General features: G+C 43.6%; 1 long non-coding RNA gene across 1 annotated transcript in view; it reads right to left on the bottom strand.

Annotated features, from left to right (window-relative positions):
- Nucleotides 1-4,725: 4,725 nt before the first annotated feature.
- Nucleotides 4,726-12,935, bottom strand: part of LOC121158081 — a 33,019-nt gene continuing 24,809 nt past the window's right edge. The window contains exon 3 of the long non-coding RNA XR_005884136.1: nucleotides 4,726-4,761. This is a non-coding gene — a long non-coding RNA (uncharacterized LOC121158081). The remainder of the gene's footprint in view (nucleotides 4,762-12,935) is intronic.

Genomic DNA, 12,935 nt, shown 5'->3' with positions numbered 1-12,935 from the left:
AATAAACAATGCACATGGAAGAGGAGCCCCTGTTGTCCCCATCCCAGCTCCTTCCTCTCCTCCCTGCTCTGAGACAGCTAGCCGGGGATGCCCTGTGTGTTCCTCACACCTGGGTCTCTGCACTTCTCCGTGTACAGGGATGTGCGAGCCAGGGATGGCGTCACTCCGAGTCTCTGCCAAAATCTGTAACTTGACCATCTAGTTCACCTGCTTTGATTGTGGTGTGGTTTCTCATCATAGTATTTGTCAGATTTGAGAATTCTTCTCCCCCTTATTCCTACCTACCTTCCTTCCTCCTTTCTTTTCTTTCCTTCTTTCCTTTTTTCTTTCCTTTCTTTTTCCCCCTTTTTTCTTTCCTTCTTTCTTTCGCCTTCTTTCCTCCTTTATCTCTTTTTTTCTTTTTCTTTCTTTTCCTCTCTCTTTCTCCTCCCCTCTCTCCTCCGAGGCTGAGCCCCCTTGCCACCTCTGGAAAGAAGGGTCAGAGCTCCTCGGATTCCACCAGTCTATGTCAGGGCCTAACCTGCAGGGACATCTTTAGCCGCCCTGCTCTGCCCCAGGAGAACAGCGGTATGAAAAACCACGGTCCCTGCCTGCAGTCGGGGCGCTCACGTTTCACCCGAGGACAGGACGGGTTTGCTAGCCGTGCAAGCCAGGTGGGCAGATCACAAAGCTGCCCTCCTTCCCCCTCCCCACCGCCCTCGCCTAGCCTGGACGAGGAGCTGGGCCGGACGAGGCTTCTCCCTGCAGAGCCCGGGAATCCTGGTGTCAGGCTGCTCCCTAGCGTCGCCCGCCCGCTGCAGCAGCCGTCAGCCCCGCAGCCCCGGCGGCCTCGCTCCCGCACAGGAGGAACAAAGCGCGGGGACGACCTCACTGTCTTCTGGGTGGCAAGGAAATCTCAATTATACACCCAAGGGATGTGGTTTGTGAAAAACTAGAAAGAATGTTTAAATTGTGTACGTAAATTGTTTTGTTTGACAGGCTGGGGCGAATCAGCGCAGTTGCAGCCCGTGTTTATCTGATGGACTGTCTTTGAATACAGGCCATTGATGTGGGGTGGATGCCTATGCAAAACATAACCGACCCCCAAATTCAATTAGGGCATTAGCAGGGGGGGAACATGGAAATTATGCTGAGAGCTTCTCGGAAGAGTTCCTCTGCTGTAACTGAAGATCGAAATCGAAGGATGGAATTTCCAACGGATGCTGCCTAGTCAGAACGCTGGTTCAAGAAAAAGATTACAAATGGAACGTCCCTCTTTCATCTGATTTCTAGCTCATGTTGGGGTTGCGGGAGTCCTTAACTCCTTTTGTGTCATCCCCAATGTGGTCTATCCCACTTCTGATGAGGTGGCTACAGGATCATGAATGCTCTCCAAACCGGGGATAATCTACAATTAATGCCATGGGACAAATCCTGAACCGGAAACAACAATATTCCAAGAGACAAAAATATCTGAGAACACAGAGTTTTGTTTCTAAGCAGCCGTTTTAGTGGGGGAGCAGGGATGTGATTAGGGAGGAGGGACTGTGTGAATTGTACATGGGATCTTCTGTTTCCTGTCTGGGGGCAAGTCACAGGTAGAAGTCATCAGGGAAAGTGGAGGCAGTGTGCATGCCTGCAGCGGAATCAACCTCCTGCTTTGACCAGGGGCTGTGGGAGCCCTAATCGCTGATAACAGCTGCCTGGAAGCCCAAGAGTCCCACTTCATATCCATGTGGCATTTGCTAGTGCAGAGAGCCCTCCACTCAGGCCGGCAGTTATGGCAAGATAATTAATAGTCCCTTGAGTTATAGATTCCCAGCTAAAGGTAACAGTACATAATGGAAGTCAAGGTCACCCATAATACAGTGGCTTCTATGACAAAGGGGATTATTACTGCAATTACCATCCTACTGGAAAGATTTCACAAGTTTTCATCATTCCAATTCTTAAATCTCCGCCTTGAAGAAGGGAAGTTTAAACTCTCCAATTTATACTGAGGGAGTAACAGCTTCTCCCCAGCCACCACCAGAGACCTAAGTAGCTTCCAGTGAGGTCGAGACGATATGTGAAAGGCAAATGATTGGCCAACAAGACCTTGTACAGCTCTCCCTGGCTGGCAGAGGTCTCCCCTGTATAGCCCACTTCCTGGGCTGAATCGAGTACAAGTGTACATGCATGAATTTCAAACATGTTTTGCACTAAAAGAAACCTCTTTTTGTTCCATGTAGCCACCAACATTTTTTATATTCCTCGCCATTTTCATAGAAGGTGTAGCCTACTTGGTAAACGTAAGATTGGGACGTGTTTGTCCTAGGCTTACCTGTGCCATTGTCATTTTCAGTTGTTAGAATTCTCATTCTCTTGCAGGAGCCAATGACCTTATCTCCCACCCAAGGCCTCAGGTACTTCTAGTTTTCATCTCTGGCCAGCCGTGTCCAATGAAAACAGCAACCCCGCTCGTCAAAGCTTACATCAGGGATGGACTCAGGACTCAGTCTCTCATCCAAACTGTAGAGTGTCAAATTTGTTCCTGGCTGAAAAAACTCTACTTCCTGTCTTCAACACGTGCGAGTACACACACACACACACACACACACACACACACACACACACACCAAAACAAAAGCTGTTCTGAAAGACCTTTCTTTAAAAGAAAAAAAAAAGTCTAAAACTTGCAATTAATTTGATAAGACGTCATGCCCAGAGCAGCCTAGAGGCAGGATGAGCTGTGTGGCCTAGCCAGCAAGTATGGTGACAGACAGCAATAGTTTCCAACTAGCACATCATTTCTTTTTATTATCTGGATGGTCTTAGCCTCTCTCTGCTCAGGACAAAAGAGTGAGCAGACACAATCATCTTTTGAGACCCATGGCCTTGTCATTGTCTGCACAGCGACACTGTAATTAAGCACTAGAAATAGGGCAGCTGAAAATGGACAAAGAGAGGGGAAGGCAGGGGCACTTTGAGACAGTGCCGCGGCGAGAGATCCCAGCAAGGATAGCAGCTGATCTCAAGTATACACATGGATGAGATCATCCTGCAGAAGACTGGGAAAAGATCTGAAGCAGATCAGAGGATGGGAGCCCAATCCAGAAGCTCAGCATTTAGAGCCCAGACCACAAGCCGGCCTCCTCCAGGGAGACTTCAGGGACACCTCCTGAAATCATGACTCAATTATCAGATATTCCCCAAGGGCCTACTCTGGACGATTTCCACCTTTGAGCTGACTCCAGAAAGAACCAGGAGAAAATCCTTTCTGCCATTAGAAACAGCAAGAGCCAAGACCTGGAACAGGAACAAACTTAGAATCCATGAGGTCTGAAGAAGATACTGGAGCTGAGAATGCTGGAGAGCCAGGGAGGAAATGAGAGCAGAGAAATGAGATGTGGGTTTCACCAGGTGGGGTTTGGGAGCTCCCCTGGTGGCAGCCAGCTGAGCAGCGGGCATGGGAACCACTGCCAGGTCAGCACTGGCTTGAACACATGGACTGGGAAGACCAAGTTGCTCTGTGGCCACCAGAGGACCTGCTTAGTGCTCAGGTGTTCGTCTAAAAGGTTGTGTATAATGGCAGCCAAAACGGGAGCTGATTGGAGCCTAAACTCTGGGAGGATTCAAATTGAAGAATACCAGCAAAGTGCTGGTTTTCTTGGATTTTTCTATTCTCATGGCTAATGAAACTATTTCAAAATGGATTTCTTTCCAGGAATCCAAAGGTCATTTACTACCCATCCCCAAAAGCTCTCATCTGGGAGCTGGATGAGAACACATGGATTAAAGTGAGCTGGGGCAGGTGGATGAACTGCTTCAGAGAGTTCCAAGGCTTTTGAAGCAGGCATGGATCTCTAGCTTTGGAGCCAACTCTGAGTGATACCCTTGAGTTCCATAAAGATCTCCCTCTGTGAGAGGATTACGGAGTGTCAAGTTTTACTTCAGCTGGACACTGAGGCCCAGAGAGAGCACACCCAATGGTCCCAGTGTCACACAGGCCAGTCAGGGCTCGAATTCCTCTCTTCACTGCCTGTTGTTTTTAAGATGAAGAAGAGGGAGGGGAGATGGACTCAAAGTATACACCAGAGGAACACTAACTAAGGATGACTGCTCAGCAGGTGAAATCATTTCAGAACCTGCTCTACCTCTAAGAAAATCCTGCCATCAGGAGACTCGGGACTCCAGAATACCCAGACTGGGTCTAAAATATGTGTGGGCTCTGAGCTGGAATATCCCCTACTTTTCCTCCTCTGACAAATGTGTACGGTTACTCCTATTTCACAAAGGTGAAATAGCCTTTGTGAGGAGTTTATCATATCTGGCATATGGCAAGTCCTCAATAGATAGTAGCCACCATATTTATATGCATGCATGCAAGTACTTCAGATGGGTTCATGGGAAAATGCAATTAAGAGATACATTGGTGCACAAAGATCAAGACTTACTAATTTAATGGTAAAGATGGAATGTGCTACCTTAAATCCCTACTGCTGATGCCATATAGACAAACACCCCCATGTGTATTGTGTATGTCACAACGTGTATTTTCCATGCACTTTTTAATTTTTTTACTCTTTTAAAAAAGATTTATTTATTTTTATTGGAAAGTCAGATTTACAGAGTGAAGGAAAGACAGAAAGATCTTCCATCTGCTGGTTCACTCTCCATGTAGCAACAATGTCTGGAGCTGAGCCAATCCGAATCCAGGAGCCATGAGCTTCTTCCAGGTTTTCCACATGGGTGCAGGGTCCCAAGGTTGTCCTCCATTGTTTTCACAGGCCACAGCAGGAGCTGGAAGAGAAGTTGAACAGCTAGGATACAAACTGGCATCCATATGGGATCCTGGTGTATGCAAGGCAAGGACTTTAGCCACTGTGCTCCCCCCACACACACACACCTTTTTTTTTTTTAAGTAACCTAATTTGAGTGTGAAAATCAACTTTGCTCTGAACAACGTGGTGACAACCTGAAAGCCATGACTGATGGTGTGAAAGGTAGGAAAGCTGTGAGGAAAGGCTTTTATCCAAAGCCCTAGGGAAAGCTGATTGTCTCTATGCTTACAAAGGGCACTCCTGAACTGGACAGATAACTCACCAAAATCTTCCTTAATCTTGTTTGAGAATATTCTGATTGTCTCATAGGCAGCTCCCCTGCACAGAGTCATGGATCTTACCATCCACTTCCTCTCTTTCCAGTAATAACATTCCTAGGTTTTTCTGCAACATCCCCATTCTGGGTTCACATGTGTTTTGGGAAAAGACAATGCCAACGCCAGCTCTAGGGATGGGAGTCTAAATCACCCCTCCCCACAGTAATGGAGCCTTAGTTTTCCATGCAAAGATGGGGCTCTGATCCAATTTGGGCCAGTGAGAGTCAGAACTTTAACCCAGACCTGAATGGACAAAAGTCCTCCTTTCCCATTAGCCAGAATCATGAAAGTGGAAGTTTAGAGCTGCTGGCTACCAATTTGCCACCTTGAGAAACAGCAGAGAGATGAGGAGTAGAGAGATGGAGCTCACAGGATTGGACCCTGAAGAAATTACGGAGGCCAGAAATCAAGCCATGAGGCCCACTGCGGGGCTTTTCATGGTCACAGTTCCCGATTTTTATAGTCTCCTTTGAGTTGAGTTTTTTCCATTGCCCATAGAAGCAGTTCTATGGATCTCTGCCTTGAACAACTGGGTGTACATTAATCATTCACTCAGATGCAGATAAGATTCTAGGCATCACTGGTAGCCCAGTAAGCTCATAGAGTGACCTGGAAAGGTACATGAAATACAGAGAGTGACTCTAGGAGATGTGACATTCTGTCATCTTGGAGACCCCACAGCATAGACCTGAAGGAAGGAATATTACAGCTGGATTTTAACTTGCTGTTAAGAAAAGTTACTGACTCTGGGATCTGAGGAAGTAATGAGCTCCCTTCCCATGGACATACTGATGAAGAAAATGACTAACAAAATGTCATTCAGGACATGAAAGCCTCAAGTGCAATTGAGACCAAAATGCCTTCTACATTGCTGCTAACCTTGGATTATGTTGAATCCATTTTCAGTATGAGTACATTAATGTTTGAATCGAGTCTTTCTCATTTGTGACCCAGATATTCAAGCAAAGAAATTCTGTTTATGATGGTCAAGTTGCTATGGAGCTGATTACAAATAACTGATTCAATGCTTAGAGCAAAGAACCAGAGAAATCACATTTAGAGCATGTATCTCACATTCCCACTGGAAACTTCATCTACTCCTTCTTTTGTTACCTAGGACTCACATATGAGCAGGGGCGTGGCAGGATGGAGGGAACAAGGGGACAGGTCCTGTAAGGTGGATGCCAGAGATAGTTGCAGGCTTGGTGGGGCAGGGGGGGCTGTGCTGATATCTGGACATTGCCCAAGGTGTATCTAAGCAGGTTCCAGGAGGACCAGCTGGGGATTCCAGTAGGGTTCTTCTGCTGATTCATTCCTTCCAAACATGGAGTCCTTAATTCTGCTGCTCTTTTCTTTCCTTCCCATATTCTGAGTTCCAGAACCACCTGCTCATGTCTAAAGTGGAAACCGAGTCATTCATTCTCTCATAATCTAAACAGAAATACCCTTGTTATATTTCTATATAGGTTTCTGTGTTGGGCATTTTTAGAAATATGAAACAATACTATTGTGTTGATGATTTCTACCTGGAATATGATTTTGAGAATAATTTCACTTTGAAATTTTTTTTCACAGCTAATGGTGTTTGTTTTTACATTTTGATGTTTCTAAAGCTTGTATGTGCAGGTGTATGTATATATATGCCGAAGTGCATAGATGTGCTTGTACGTATGTGCCTTGTTGCTGTTATTAAAGTCCAGTTAAAGTTCATGGAAAAACAATCTCCGAAATACAGATGAACTGTTTATGGGCATTTTATTTTAAAGAATCTGTCAGTTGTGCTGTGTCAGCAATACCTGAACTGCAGGTGTTTCATGGCATTTTTGTAGGTCTAATAGAACCATGGGGAGGAAACTCTAGTTTTACCAAATTCCCTTTAAAAACAAAAATTAGAGATTTTTCCTCTTAGCTTGGCATCTTCCACCTCTCCCTCTCCTGTTAGCGGTTTCCTTCTCTCCCCCACTTTGAATAAATGTTTCTCATGCCTGGGACTCTTATGGTCCACAACCCTCCAAAAATAAAATGTGCAGATGTTTTGTAAAATATTTTCAAAGTGGTAAAAGCAGACGCTTTTAAACATCTTGCTCCCCAGAGTATAGTATTGCTGATATTTTATTTAGGGGAAAGGATGTATCAGAAGTTTTGGCAATAAGGTTAATGCTTTATCTGTGAAAGCAATGTGTTGGTAGCTCTCACGAGAACACCTTGTGTGAGTGGACCCTGGACATTGGGGATTTTTTTTCCCTACAATATAAAGCCAATGTATCAACAATTTCATTGCAGGGATAGGAGGACTGTAATTAATATTTTTAATATTTTTTATCATTTCTGATTTATTTACACTAAGCATGTGTTGGCTTGAAAGTAATTTTAATCAAACAATAAATAGGTAACTACATATTCCTTAAAAAATTACAAGATTAAAATCGTTGACCCCGTTGTATCCCATGCTGAGTCTCTTTCCAGGGATGAACAGTATTATCAACTCTGTTTTGTATTCTTCTAGAACTTTCTTTCATTCATTTACACACATTCATATATAAGGTTTTTTTTTTTTCAAAAGATTCATAAGGACATAAAATTAAAATGTGTGTTTTAGTGCAAAATAATTTGATATCCATAAGTAATTTTTTCATAATATGCATTTTTCATGAATATTTTGAAGACTCCTCATCCATATTCATTCATGACTTTCTTAAAAATCAGGAGAAGAGACAAAGGGCAAATTTGATGGAAGTGTAGTCTATAGAATTTACAAATGGACTCTGTTTGACAAGAAAGAGTTTTAAAGACTTTCCAGTCTGACTTGCTTATTTAGCAAATGCGGCACTGGGGGTCGGCAGCTTCCCCCTTCGCACACAGCCGCGGTGTGATGAGAGCCACATTTTGATATGTGAGTCTTCTGATGAGCAGGCAGATGTGTAAATACTTGTCTCCCAGGCCTGGGTATGATTTTTAATAATCGAATATGGAGCTCAAGCCAACATTTTATTCAGGCACTAAATTTAAAAGTAGAGCCAAGAGACCTTAAAAAATTTATGATTCCACAAACGCAGAGAATTTTCCCCCACGATCACTATCTCAGAACTAAAAGCGTAAAACCAGCCCTGTGTGGCTTGGATTGCCTGCCCGGCTCCAGCTCAGGACTGTTGTGGAGGCCCCAGCAAGCTGCCCAGGCTTGAGTAGATCCTCACCCCTACTCCCAGCCTCAGCCCTGTCCCAGGCCCAAGGAGGCCTCTTGAGTCATTTGGTTTGGTTATCACCCCTCTCCCTGCCATACAGCCCTGAGAGTCAGTGCCTGAGCGTCCCTTGATAAAGATAGTGTTTGACTTGAAAGAATAACTTCTGATGTGCATTACTGTTTTCTGCGAGGAAATCAGCCCGGACAATCCTCTACAAACCTAGGACAGCACATTTGGCAGCTTATGATGGGAACCTGTATGATTCAGGGTCTCACTGGTGGTAGTAGGATTGGGCCCAAAGAACTGTCATGTCAATAGCAGCCCCAGCCCTTGCCTCCCTTTTTTTGCTTGCCCCAAACAGGTTGGATGCTGTAGTAGCTGACTGCTCACATAACTGATCCAGTTCCCAAGCTCATCCCCTGGATTCAGACCATTGAAGCATACATGAAGCTCTGCTCTTCCTCCACATCCCTTCAAGACTTGGGAAACAGAGCACCTGCCCCCACCCCAGTAGGATGCATCAAGATAGGACGCCAGTAGATTTCTTTCACCCTAGAAAGCAGCAGTTCACTGGATAGGTGTTTTCACGGGAATTTATGCTTCTCCTCCCTTTATTCACTTCATCACTCAATGAAGATTTATAATGACTAAGTATGTGCCTGGGTCAGACCCATATATGTCAGGTGGTGATAAGCTCAAGAAATAATGGTGAAACAGAACACAGAGGATGGGCACAGAGATGGTGGTGGTCAGAGGTAATTTTTTTGTTGTTGTTGTTATGATGATCTGTGAACAAAGACCTGATGCAGGTCAGAAAGCACACTATGTGAATACCTGATAAAAGAACAGTCTAGGCAGGTGGATTAGCAAGTGCAAAGGTCCTGAGACAAAGGAGCCAGAAGACAAAGGAGGCTAGATGGCAGAAGGTTGGGCTAATAATTTTCAACCTTCCAGGTCATGGTAAGGAGTTAACTTTTCCTCCAAGTATGGAGAGTAGTCATTGGGAGGTTTTGACCAGAGGAATAAAACGATCCAGTTTAGATTTCAACAGCATTATTCAGACTCCTAGTTCTAGAAAAACTGTTCTAGAAATGAATGGAAAGAGACCAGGCTGGGGACTCTTTCAATGATCCAACCATGACGTTGAGATTTTGCTAAATGATAAAGATATGATGGGTTGGATCAGTTTGATTGGAATCCAGTTGTGGATATGCTAAGTCTGAGTGAAGATGTTGAGTAAACAATCAGGTCTACAAGTCTTACATCTAAGAAGTTTCATCTGTAGATATGTTTAAAGATGATATTCAAAGCAGCAGGACAGAGAAGAAAATCATCAGAAGCACGAGTATAACTCAAGGAAGAGACAGGAAGAAGAAAGAGAGGAAAAAGAAGAGATGTGAGACCCAAACCCAAGCCTCAACAGTTGGAGGTTAAGGAGCTAGAGAAGGCCTCCAGTTGAGAAAGGATTATCACAGAGATGGGGTAAAACCTAGGAAGATGTGATGCCCTTGGAGCCAAGAAAAAAGGTCCTGATGGGTGAATACAGTGATGTCAAATACTATAGTGAAACTCAGTAGGCTAGAGTTTAAGCTTTGACCATGAGATTTAAAAGCCTGAAGATCACCAGAGCCCTTGATTAGAGTTTTCCCAGTGGAGAGAACACTGATTTAAAGTGGGTTCAGAAGAGGAGGGGATGAAAAAAATAAGGAGGAAAAATGAGAATAAATGAATACACACAAATACACACACACACACACACACACACACACACACACACACATACACATAAATGTTTGGGTTTTTATTTATTTGAAAGGTAGGGAGAATCAGACAGACAGAAACATTCTCTCTGCTAGTCCACTCCCTGAATGCCTGCAACTACTGGGCCTATACTGAAGCTGGGAGAAACTGCCAGGCAGGAGCACCACCCAGGTCTCCCTCGTGGGTGGCAGGGACCCAAGTACTTGGGCGATTACTGCTGCCTCCCAGGATACTCATTAGCAAGAAGTAGAGTCAAGAGCAGAGCCGGGACTCAAACCCAAGCACTTTGACACCAGGGGTGACTTGATACACCCAATGCCCCCACAGAGTAATCATTTTGAGGAATTCACTGTGGAATTGCAACACCTCACATTTTGATGTGGCAAAAGGCGCCCTAAGCTTGAATGAATACCCATGCCAGTGCAAAAACCAACAGCTCACCAGACATTGCATTCCCATCTGCCTCCACTGAGAATTTGCCATGGATAATAATTTTTTTTTATTTAAAAGGATGTTTCTATAAAAGAGAATATCTCCTCCTTCTTTCTTTTATTAGCAGTGGAAAAAACCTCATTACACAGTTGAAATCAACCAGATAGCTGTCTAATGAGTGGCCTCTATCCAGAATATTCCTTGATATTAGTGTTGGAGGATTCCAAACTCTGAAACTTTTACAGAAAATTGAGGAATCTTAATTTTTCCCAGATAAAAAAGAAAAGAGATATATGAGTTTTCATAATTCATCTATAAAAAGACTTATGGTTCAAGTGTAATATACTGAACTATCAAACTATTGAAAGACTTTAAAGCAGTGTGCTTCCATCGGTATCATCTTACTTGGTCTTGATAGTCACGTAAGGTATCACAGGAGTTATTATTTCTATTTCACACACCCAAGAAGAAAACAGAGATCCAGAGAGGTCAAAGCCTTGTCCAAATCTACTCAGAAATAAAAGACATTCATCACAGTGTTTTTAAGACACAGCTCAGGCACCCACATACCACAATGCTAGACCTGAGCTTGAGTATCAGCTCAGCTTCTAAATCTAACTTCTTGCTAATGCTCAACCTTGGAGGCAGCTGCTGATGGCTCAAGTACTTGGGTCTCTGCCACCCATATGGGAGATCTTGATGTAGCTTCCAGCTTCCTAGCTTTCATCTGGCCCAACCCTGACTGTTGTGATTTCCACATCCTGGACTGGATGCCTGTTCCCAAATCAGCTCTGTGGGTTCACATTGGGTGAGAATGGAGGACCATCTCTAAAGTGTCTCTGAAAAAAAAAAAAAAAACTTGAAGAAAAATGGAGCCATTACTTGAAAAGCTTGCTTTTCTTCCTGTTTTACAAATGTTCCAGTGATGGTTGTCAAGATCTCCCACCAACCATTTGGAGATTGAATCAGATCACTGGCAAACACCCTGTTTTTAATCAGAGCCTTGCTGCACCATGGACTGCACTGTGATGGAAGGATGCCCAGAAATGTAAAGTCCTAACTATAATAAGCCTGCACTGGCTTTGACCTCATGTCCAAAGTGCTCAGTTTGGAAAGTTATTAATGTGCAGCCATTGTGTATTGATTTATTTTAACTAACCAGCAACAGCAATTGTGGTATTGAAACCCACCACAAAGACAGAGATCCACAGCCGAAACCAAAATCCAGAAAGCAAGTTAAATTTCCACACTCATTTGTTTGATAAGAGGGGAACTTCCAATAAGTCAGAAAATTAATAATGATGTAATGAAATTGTGGAGAGGAAGTGGAATTACTCATTAGGAAATACCAGGGTAGAGTGTCACTTTACTCTCCATGCCCAAGAAAATCTGAGTCCAATTAAAGATATAAATGTGAAAATTAAGAAGAAAGAAACCAGATATAACAGGAAGTTTTATTCTTTAATTTGAACTTGAGCTAGGGAGAATCTGCCACCCTCCACACACAGGGGAGCTGTGTACGAATATATTAATGAATGTGAACTCTAAATGTGCTTGTGTTTTTATTCAAATAGAGCCCTATCCCATTGTCTTCCCCACCCTCATTGCTAAGTTCTATTTTCCTCTCTTCCCCTCCATTCCTAAGACTTTCTGAGATTCAAGGAGAATGAGGAGAAAACTCCATGCTCTTGTTGAGAAAGGGAAAAAGAGACCCAGAAACAGAAAACAGCTGATTCTGTAAGAACAAGTAAGAGCAGGAAAGAGTGAGACTTGTAGGGTCTAAATCCCAGCTCTGTCATTTATGGTGTGACTTTGAGCAAGTCATCTCCCCTCTCTGAACATCAGTTTCTTTATGTGTAAGTGAGGAAGGAAATCACAGCTGGCCTGCTATCAGATCGTGGGGACTAAAGGAGCTAACCTGCATAGTGCAAGGAACAGTGTCAGTTCTGCGGTAAGCCCTTCTGGAAACACCAGGATGTTATCAACTGTGTTGATCAGCACTCCCCAGTCATGGAAGACAAGCCTCAAAAAACACTTATTTTCGACTAGAGCTGAATAATTGTGTATAGTTCCCTAGAAGTTCTCTTAGAACTGTTATTTTATGTGAGTCCCACAACAACACCGGGATGCAAACAGGAAGCATAATTGTATCCATCTCAAAGATAATGAAAGTGAGATGTGTAAGGTCTTGAATTCAGCTACAGAGAAGTGGGACCAGATTCAAATGCCCTGGCTTCTCCAGCACCCTTTGACAGAGTCCTGCACTATATGAAAAACCTTCATCCTGCTTTCCACCAAATAAGCAAGCACTTTGTTCTTTCATCAACAGCATCCATTTAGGTAGCCTATGGTTCACTTTCCTTATCTCATTTAACCCATGGAACAATCCTGTGGGTTAGACATTCCATGAAGAAATCCAGGCCTAGAAAGGTTAGATAAGG

Source organism: Ochotona curzoniae, unplaced genomic scaffold (assembly GCF_017591425.1).
Source record: "Ochotona curzoniae isolate NIBS_2020 unplaced genomic scaffold, NIBS_Ocur_1.0 contig_3622, whole genome shotgun sequence".
Taxonomy (NCBI): domain Eukaryota; kingdom Metazoa; phylum Chordata; class Mammalia; order Lagomorpha; family Ochotonidae; genus Ochotona; species Ochotona curzoniae.
Note: the sequence above shows the minus strand (reverse complement) of the source record. Positions and strands in the feature narration are given on the sequence as shown.